Below are 11,235 nucleotides of genomic sequence, written 5' to 3' on the forward strand. Positions count from 1 at the left end.
TAACTTAACTTTAGCTAATCAGCAATGTTGTTTAAGTTAATTTAAGTTAAGGTAATCAGCAATGTTGTTTAAGTTAACTTAACTTTAGCTAATCCGCAATGTTGTTTAAGTTAATTTAAGTTAAGCTAATCAGCAATGTTGTTTAAGTTAACTTAACTTTAGCTAATCAGCAATGTTGTTTAAGTTAATTTAAGTTAAGCTAATCAGCAATGTTGTTTAAGTTAACTTAACTTTAGCTAATCAGCAATGTTGTTTAAGTTAATTTAAGTTAAGGTAATCAGCAATGTTGTTTAAGGTCACTTAAGTTAAGATAATCAGCAATGTTGTATTTGTGGTGTTCAAAGTTGACCAAATGAGAGAACATTCAAGATTATTTATGGAAAATATTCTCTTCAACTTCTGCTCCACTGGGTTCTTCTGGAATGTTCTTGAAGTCCACAAGGTCATGTCTGTCTTTTTAATGACCTTCATCCATCAACTCTGAATACTTCATCCATCCATCCATTTTCTACCTGTCACTAATATGTACATGTTTTATGTACATTAGGAGGGGGATTATCACATGTTTTATGTACATTAGCAGGGGGATTATCACATGTTTTATGTACATTAGCAGGGGGATTATCACATGTTTTATGTACATTAGGAGGGGGATTATCTCATGTTTTATGTACGTTAGCAGGGGTATTATCACAGGTTTTATGTACATTGGCAGGGGGATTATCACGTTTTATGTACATTAGCAGGGGGATTATTACATGTTTTATGTACATTAGCAGGAGGATTATCACATTATGTATGTACATTAGCAGGAAGATTATCACATGTTTTATGTACATTAAGAGGGGGATTATTACATTTTTAATGTACATTAGCAGGGGTATTATCACATGTTTTATGTACATTAGCAGGGGGATTTTCACGTTTTATGTACATTAGCAGGGGGATTATTACATGTTTTATGTACATTAGCAGGAGGATTATCACATTATGTATGTACATTAGCAGGAAGATTATCACATGTTTTATGTACATTAGCAGAAGGATTATCACATGTTTTATGTACATTAGCAGGGGGATTATTACATGTTTTACGTACATTAGCAGGAGAATTATCACATTTTGTATGTACATTAGCAGGAAGATTATCACATTTTGTATGTACATTAGCAGGTGAATATCACATGTCTTTTTACATTAGGAGGGGATTATCACATGTTTTATGTACATTAGCAGAGGGATTATCACATGTTTTATGTACATTAGGAGGGAGATTATGGAATGTTTTATGTACATTAAGAGGGGGATTATCACAGGTTTTATGTACATTAGGTGGGAGATTATCACATGTTTTATGTACAATAGCAGGGGGATTATCACATGTTTTATGTACATTAGCAGGTGAATATCACATTTTTTATGTACATTAGCAGGGGGATTATCACATGTCTTATGTACATTAGCAGGTGAATATCACGTCTTTTTACATTAGGAGGGGATTATCACATGTTTTATGTACATTAACAGAGGGATTATCACATGTTTTATGTACATTAGGAGGGAGATCATGGAATGTTTTATGTACATTAAGAGGGGGATTATCACAGGTTTTATGTACATTAGGTGGGAGATTATCACATGTTTTATGTACATTAGCAGGGGGATTATCACATGTTTTATGTACATTAGCAGGGGGATTATCGCATGTTTTATGTACATTAGCTGTGGGATTATCACATGTTTTTTGTACATTAGCAGGGGGATTATCACATGTTTTATGTACATTAGCAGTGGTATTGTCACATGTTTTATGTACGTTAGGAAGGGGATTTTCACATGTTTTATGTACATTAGCAGGGGGATTTTCACATGTTTTATGTACATTAGCAGGGGGATTTTCACATGTTTTATGTACATTAGTTGGGGGATTTTCACATGTTTTATGTACATTAGCTGGGGGATTTTCACATGTTTTATGTACATTAGCAGGTGACTATCACATGTCTTTTTACATTAGGAGGGGATTATCACATGTTTTATGTACATTAGCAGTGGGATTATCACATGTTTTTTGTACATTAGGAGGGAGATTATGCAATGTTTTATGTACATTAAGAGGGGGATTATCACGTTTTATGTACATTAGCAGGCCGGTTATCACATGTTTAATGTACATTAGGAAGGTATTATCACATGTTTTATGTACATTAGGAGGGAGATTATGGAATGTTTTATGTACATTAAGAGGGGGGTTATCACATGTTTTATATACATTAGCAGGCCGGTTATCACATGTTTTATGTACATTAGGAGGGGGATTATCACATGTTTTATGTACATTAGGAGGGAGATTATGGAATGTTTTATGTACATTAGGAGGGAGATTATGGAATGTTTTATGTACATTAAAAGGGGGATTATCACGTTTTATGTACATTAGCAGGCCGGTTATCACATGTCTAATGTACATTAGGAGGGGGATTATCACATGTTTTATGTACATTAGGAGGGAGATTATCACATGTTTTATGTACATTAAGAGGGGGATTATCACGTTTTATGTACATTAGCAGGCCGGGTATCACGTTTTATGTACATTAGCAGGGGGATTACCACATGTTTTATGTACATTAGGAGGTGGATTACCACATGTTTTATGTACATTAGGAGGTGGATTCATAAGACCCCATTCACCACGGTTTACCTGACACATGAATCATGACAAATATGAGAGGGTGCACTATCCACTTTAGATGTCAGTAGAGTGTCAAATATCTAAAATAGCATCAGTTGCTATGTAGAGTGGCACTTTCCATCATGTTCGGCAGACTGCATTGCACCGTGATTAAACCCTGCTCTCACATGAGAGCCATCAGGAATGAACAAAAACAATCTTTTTTCTTCTTCTGCCGCTGCAACTAACAAATTGCGCCCAGTTTGTATCCAAGAAAGAGATTTGCAGGAGAGCTTTTTCGAACGCCACCGTGCTCCTTTTCTTCCAAACACGACGACGGTGGAAGTTGTCGTGCAATAGCGACAAAAGTTAGTTTTAATACAATAACTTCGACAGAAATGTAATAAAAAATTTTTTTTTTTTACTGAAAAAGACATCAAGAATGTAGATGTAAAATAATGTGGAACTTGCATTGCCTACGACGGGTAAAACACTGAATATGAAAACATATTTCTTCTATTCTAAAGAAGTGGAAATGCAACAATCCACACGGCGCGGATTGGAAGTGAGTAAAGGGATGAGCGGCGGCCACACATTCCATGTTTAGGTTAAAAAAAAAAACAACTTTGGAAAGATCAGGCGGACTGGATTCAGAGTCTTTATGGGACCTGCTAACCTCAAGCGTGTCCAGCTAGCACTTTAGCAGTGTCTTGCTAGCAAGTCTTAATGTGAATAATGTTTCTAACAATCATTTTACGATCTGTAAGGTGGCGTGACTTTTATACTCTGTACATTCCCCGAGTGTGCACATTTATCATTTGTTTACAAGAGATGTATTCTTGCATGAGCTGACCTTTTTTTTTTGGAAAAAGGAAACAAATAAATATATTTACTGTCCTCCCGGTGTCCAACTCCACCCGTTTCTTGTGCCGCCGTCCCTCCAGAAGCGCTGAAATGCTTGAATAACTGTTTTTTTTCTTCCTGGAAACCTCGCCTGGAAGGTGCTGACCTATCAGAGGAGGGAAAGAGAAAGGAGTTCCAGGAAGTGCAGGAATGTTTGCCTCGTGATGCAGTCCAGTTTGTCTCTTGGACCGTAACACAAACCTTTAAAGGCCTACTGAAATGAGATTTTCTTATTTAAACGGGGATAGCAGGTCTATTCTATGTGTCATACTTCATCATTTCGCCATATTGCCATATTTTTGCTGAAAGGATTTAGTAGAGAACATCCACGATAAAGTTTGCAACTTTTGGTCGCTAATAAAAAAGCCTTGCCTGTACCGGAAGTAGCAGACGATGTGGGCGTGACATCACGGGTTGTGGAGCTCCTCACTTCCTCACATTGTTTACAATAGTGGCCACCAGCAGCGAGAGCGGTTCGGACCGAGAAAGCGACAATTTCCCCATTTGAGCGAGGATGAAAGATTTCTGGATGAGGAAAGTTAGAGTGAAGCACAGCAAAAAAAAAAGCGACGGCTCCAGGCAGATGTAATTAGACACATTTATTAAGATAATTCCGGAAGATCCCTTATATGCTTATTGTTTTAATAGTTTTTTAGTGAGATAGTACTTTATTGAGTCCTTCAGGAGAGTTCCTTCAGGAAAATTAAAATTTCAGCAGCAGTGTACAGAGTTGAGATCAGTTTAAAAAAGTAAATGATGGGGGTTTAAATGGAAACAAAATACAGAAATATTACAATAAGAAAACAAAATAAAAAGCAAAGATAGGAATAGTAAAATAAGAACATAACAAGAGAAACTAGGCAGTAATGACCATTAGAGTAGATTAGATTAGATAGTACTTTATTTATTCCGTCAGGAGAGTTCCTTCTGGAAAATTACAATTTTCAGCACAATCCCATTCAAAATCAAACAAACATTACAGGGAGACAGAACGGGATCGCTGACGGGTCTGCCGGCTTCCAGCGCCCCTTACAAAAAGATGAGATACAAGTTTGCTCAACAAACAAAGAAACACCGGCTGTGTTTCGGTGCTAAAGGCAGCTGCAATCCACTGTTTTCCACGAACAGCATTCTTCTTTGACGTCTCCATTATTAATTGAACAAATTGCAAAAGATTCAGCAACACAGATGTCCAAAATACTGTGTAATTATGCGATGAAAAGAGACGACTATTAGCCGTGTGAGGTGCTGGCCTAGTACGTCCCCTCCAACCCGAGACGTCACAAACACGCGTCGTCGTTCCGCGACGTTTTCAACAGGAAACTCTGCGGCAAATTTAAAATTTCAATTTAGTAAACTAAAGCGGCCGTATCGGCATGTGTTGCAATGTTAATATTTCATCATACCTGAAAGTCGGAGGGGTGTGGTGACCGCCAGTGTCTCTGAGGGAAGCCACGGAGGAGCCAAGAGCCTCTTTGACGGCTGCAGGAGGAACGACACAAGCTGCGCTCATGTTTGCGGTAAGAGCCGACTTATTACCACAATTTTCTCGCCGGTTGACGTGTGGTAGAGAAACATGTCCGCTTGACCACTCTGTTCCATATCAAAGCTTCACAAGAAACAAAGAAACACCGGCTGTGTTTGTGTTGCTACAGCCGGCCGCAATACACCGCTTTCTACCTACATCTTTCTTCTTTGACGTCTCCATTATTAATTGAACAAATTGCAAAAGATTCAGCAACACAGATGTTCAAATTACCGTGTAATTATGTGATGAAAAGAGATGACTATTAGCCGTGTGTGGTGCTGGCCTAGTACGTCCCCTCCAACCCGAGACGTCACAAATACGCGTCGTAGTTCCGCGACGTTTTCAACAGGAAACTCCGCGGCAAATTTAAAATTGCAATTTAGTAAACTAAAGCGGCCGTATCGGCATGTGTTGCAATGTTAATATTTCATCATACCTGAAAGTCGGAGGGGTGTGGTGACCGCCAGTGTCTCTGAGGGAAGCCACGGAGGAGCCAAGAGCCTCTTTGACGGCTGCTGGAGGAACGACGCAAGCTGCGCTCATGTCTGCGGCAAGAGCCGACTTATTACCACAATTTTCTCGCCGGTTGACGTGTGGTAGAGAAACATGTTCGCTTGACCGCTCTGTTCCATATTAAAGCTTCACAACAAACAAAGAAACACCGGCTGTGTTTGTGTTGCTACAGCCGGCCGCAATACACCGCTTCCCACCTACATCTTTCTTCCTTGACGTCTCCATTATTAATTGAACAAATTGCAAAAGATTCAGCAACACAGATGTTCAAATTACCGTGTAATTATGTGATGAAAAGAGATGACTATTAGCCGTGTGTGGTGCTGGGCTAATACGTCCCCTCCAACCCGAGACGTCACAAACACGCGTTGTCGTTCCGCGACGTTTTCAACAGGAAACTCTGCGGCAAATTTAAAATTGCAATTTAGTAAACTAAAGCGGCCGTATCGCATTGTTAATATTTCATCATACCTGAAAGTCGGAGGGGTGTGGTGACCGCCAGTGTCTCTGAGGGAAGCCACGGAGGAGCCAAGAGCCTCTTTGACGGCTGCAGGAGGAACGACGCAAGCTGCGCTCATGTTTGCGGTAAGAGCCGACTTATTACCACAATTTTCTCGCCGGTTGACGTGTGGTAGAGAAACATGTCCGCTTGACCACTCTGTTCCATATCAAAGCTTCACAAGAAACAAAGAAACACCGGCTGTGTTTGTGTTGCTACAGCCGGCCGCAATACACCGCTTTCTACCTACATCTTTCTTCTTTGACGTCTCCATTATTAATTGAACAAATTGCAAAAGATTCAGCAACACAGATGTTCAAATTACCGTGTAATTATGTGATGAAAAGAGATGACTATTAGCCGTGTATGGTGCTGGCCTAGTACGTCCCCTCCAACCCGAGACGTCACAAACACGCGTTGTCGTTCCGCGACGTTTTCAACAGGAAACTCTGCGGCAAATTTAAAATTGCAATTTAGTAAACTAAAGCTGCCGTATCGGCATGTGTTGCATTGTTAATATTTCATCATACCTGAAAGTCGGAGGGGTGTGGTGACCGCCAGTGTCTCTGAGGGAAGCCACGGAGGAGCCAAGAGCCTCTTTGACGGCTGCTGGAGGAACGACACAAGCTGCGCTCATGTTTGCGGTAAGAGCCGACTTATTACCACAATTTTCTCGCCGGTTGACGTGTGGTAGAGAAACATGTCCGCTTGACCGCTCTGTTCCATATTAAAGCTTAAAAACAAACAAAGAAACACCGGCTGTGTTTGTGTTGCTACAGCCGGCCGCAATACACCGCTTTCCATCTACATCTTTCTTCTTTGACGTCTCCATTATTAATTGAACAAATTGCAAAAGATCGATATATAAACTATCAGACTGCATGGTGGGTAGTATTGGCTTTCAGTAGGCCTTTAACACATGTTTTGATAGTGCCCATGACAACAAACTGTTGGAACCGCGAATGTTTCCCCACAACATTGTGAACGTGTGACTTCTCCGTGCTGCAGTGCGAGGATTGTGTTGTTAGTATTCACACGGAATCTTCCAGACGCCAGTGTCACCCTCAAACGCACAGCGGTCCTCGCCTGCCATCAAAGCTCACAATAATGAGTCTTTGGATGCGGTGGATCAGAATCCAAGCAAGCGTGGCTAACATGACCTCAGGTGTGTTGCAGGCCACGGCACAGTCTGATTGTCGGCCTGCCGGGAGAAAACACACACTTGGACTGAACGACGCCTTCATGGTCGGCTGGGACGAACCAAACTTCCCCGGGTAATACACACATGACAAACACACAAAGTAAATCCAACAGTGAGGGGTGTCTTGTCTTGGTTTTTTCTGTCTTATGATTTGCATGTTTTTGTTTGAAAAATAACCAACCTTGAAATTTCCTATTTCGGGAGGTTGGGGGCGTGGTTAAGAGTCAAATATTTAATATATACATATTAAATATATAAATATATATATATATATATATATATTCTGCGATGTGGTGGCGACTTGTCCAGGGTGTACCCCGCCTTCCGCCCGATTGTAGCTGAGATAGGCGCCAGCGCCCCCCGCCACTCCGAAAGGGAATAAGCGGTAGGAAATGGATGGATGGATGGAAATATGTATATATATACTCTGCGATGAGATGGTGACTTGTCCAGGGTGTACCCCGCCTTCCGCCTGGTTGTAGCTGAGATAGGCGCCAGCGACCCCAAAAGGGAATAAGCGGTAGAAAAATGCATGGATGGATGGAAATATATATATATACATATATATATTCTGCGATGAGGTGGCGACTTGTCCAGGGTGTACCCCGCCTTCCGCCCGATTGTAGCTGAGATAGGCGCCAGCGCACCCTGCCACCCCGAAAGGGAATAAGCGGTAGGAAATGGATGGATGGATGGAAATATGTATATATATACTCTGCGATGAGGTGGTGACTTGTCCAGGGTGTACACCGCCTTCCACCTGGTTGTAGCTGAGATAGGCGCCAGCGACCCCAAAAGGGAATAAGCGGTAGAAAAATGCATGGATGGATGGAAATATATATATATATATATATATATATATTCTGCGATGAGGTGGCGACTTGTCCAGGGTGTACCCCGCCTTCCGCCCAATTGTAGCTGAGATAGGCGCCAGCGCACCCCGCCACCCCGAAAGGGAATAAGCGGTAGGAAATGGATGGATGGATGGAAATATATATATATATATACTCTGCGATGAGGTGGTGACTTGTCCAGGGTGTACCCCGCCTTCCGCCCGGTTGTAGCTGAGATAGGCGCCAGCGACCCCAAAAGGGAATAAGCGGTAGGAAATGGATGGATGGATGGAAATATGTATATATATACTCTGCGATGAGGTGCTGACTTGTCCAGGGTGTACCCCGCCTTCCGCCCGGTTGTAGCTGAGATAGGCGCCAGCGCCCCCCGCGACCCCGAAAGGGAATAAGCAGTAGGAAATGGATGGATGGATGGGAATATATATATATATATATACTCTGCGATGAGGTGGCGACTTGTCCAGGGTGTACCCCGCCTTCCGCCTGGTTGTAGCTGAGATAGGCGCCAGCGACCCCAAAAGGGAATAAGCGGTAGAAAATGGATGGATGGATGGAAATATATATATATATTCTGCGATGAGGTGGTGACTTGTCCAGGGTGTACCCCGCCTTCCGCCTGGTTGTAGCTGAGATAGGCGCCAGCGACCCCAAAAGGGAATAAGCGGTAGAAAATCCATGGATGGATGGAAATATATATATATATATATATATATATATATATATATATATATATATATATTCTGCGATGAGGTGGCGACTTGTCCAGGGTGTACCCCGCCTTCCGGCCGATTGTAGCTGAGATAGGCGCCAGCCCCCCCGCCACCCCGAAAGGGAATGCGTGGTAGAAAATGGATGGATGGATGGATGGAAATATATATATATATATATATATATATATATATTCTGTGATGAGGTGGCGACTTGTCCAGGGTGTACCCCGCCTTCCGCCCGATTGTAGCTGAGATAGGCGCAGGAGGGTGTGAGTTGGTACCAGACTTTGGAGGGTATGTCTTTGTACCAATACTTGGAGGGTGTGACTTTGTACCACAACTTGGAGGTTGGGATTTTGTACCAGAACTTGGAGGATGTGACTTGGTACCAGAACTTGGAGGTTGGGATTTTGTACCAGAACTTGGAGGGTGTGACTTGGTACCAGAACTTGGAGGGTGTGACTTGGTACCAGGACTTGGAGGATGTGACTTGGTACCAGAACTTGGAGGTTGGGATTTTGTACCAGAACTTGGAGGGTGTGACTTGGTACCAGAACTTGGAGGGTGTGACTTGGTACCAGGACTTGGAGGATGTGACTTGGTACCAGAACTTGGAGGTTGGGATTTTGTACCAGAACTTGGAGGGTGTGACTTGGTACCAGAACTTGGAGGGTGTGACTTGGTACCAGGACTTGGAGGATGTGACTTGGTACCAGAACTTGGAGGATGTGTCTTGGTACCAGAACTTGGAGGGTGTGACTTGGTAGCAGAACTTGGAGGATGTGACTTGGTACCAGGACTTGGAGGATGTGACTTGGTAGCAGAACTTGGAGGATGTGTCTTGGTACCAGAACTTGGAGGGTGTGACTTGGTAGCAGAACTTGGAGGGTGTGACTTGGTAGCAGAACTTGGAGGATGTGACTTGGTACCAGAACTTGGAGGTTGGGATTTTGTACCAGAACTTGGAGGGTGTGACTTTGTACCAGAACTTGGAGGTTGGGACTTTGTACCAGAACTTGGAGGAATGTGACTTTGTACCAGAACTTGGAGGAATGTGACTTGGTACCAGAACTTGGAGGATGTGAGTTTGTACCAGAACTTGGAGGACGTGACTTGGTACCAGAACTTGGAGGGTGTGACTTTGTACCAGAACTTGGAGGGTCTGACTTTGTACCACAACTTGGAGGGTGTGACTTTGTACCAGAACTTGGAGGTTGGGACTTTGTACCAGAACTTGGAGGAATGTGACTTTGTACCAGAACTTGGAGGATGTGAGTTTGTACCAGAACTTGGAGGACGTGACTTGGTACCAGAACTTGGAGGGTGTGACTTTGTACCAGAACTTGGAGGGTCTGACTTTGTACCACAACTTGGAGGGTGTGACTTTGTACCAGAACTTGGAGGGTGTGACTTTGTACCAGAACTTGGAGGAATGTGACTTGGTACCAGAACTTGGAGGGTGTGACTTGGTACCAGAACTTGGAGGATGTGACTTGGTACCAGAACTTGGAGGATGTGACTTGGTACCAGAACTTGGAGGGTGTGACTTTGTACCACAACTTGGAGGGTGTGACTTTGTACCAGAACTTGGAGGGTGTGACTTGGTACCAGAACTTGGAGGGTGTGACTTTGTACCAGAACTTGGAGGGTGTGACTTTGTACCAGGACTTGGAGGGTGTGACTTGGTACCAGAACTTGGAGGGTGTGACTTTGTACCACAACTTGGAGGGTGTGACTTTGTACCAGGACTTGGAGGGTGTGACTTTGTACCAGAACTTGGAGGAATGTGACTTGGTACCAGAACTTGGAGGGTGTGACTTGGTACCAGAACTTGGAGGATGTGACTTGGTACCAGAACTTGGAGGATGTGACTTGGTACCAGAACTTGGAGGGTGTGACTTTGTACCACAACTTGGAGGGTGTGACTTTGTACCAGAACTTGGAGGGTGTGACTTTGTACCAGAACTTGGAGGAATGTGACTTGGTACCAGAACTTGGAGGGTGTGACTTGGTACCAGAACTTGGAGGATGTGACTTGGTACCAGAACTTGGAGGATGTGACTTGGTACCAGAACTTGGAGGATGTGACTTGGTACCAGAACTTGGAGGGTGTGACTTTGTACCACAACTTGGAGGGTGTGACTTTGTACCAGAACTTGGAGGGTGTGACTTGGTACCAGAACTTGGAGGGTGTGACTTTGTACCACAACTTGGAGGGTGTGACTTTGTACCAGAACTTGGAGGGTGTGACTTGGTACCAGAACTTGGAGGGTGTGACTTTGTACCACAACTTGGAGGGTGTGACTTTGTACCAGAACTTGGAGGGTGTGACTTGGTACCAGAACTTGGAGGG

The sequence above is a fragment of the Nerophis ophidion genome, linkage group LG03, assembly GCF_033978795.1.
Source record: "Nerophis ophidion isolate RoL-2023_Sa linkage group LG03, RoL_Noph_v1.0, whole genome shotgun sequence".
Taxonomy (NCBI): Eukaryota; Metazoa; Chordata; class Actinopteri; order Syngnathiformes; family Syngnathidae; genus Nerophis; species Nerophis ophidion.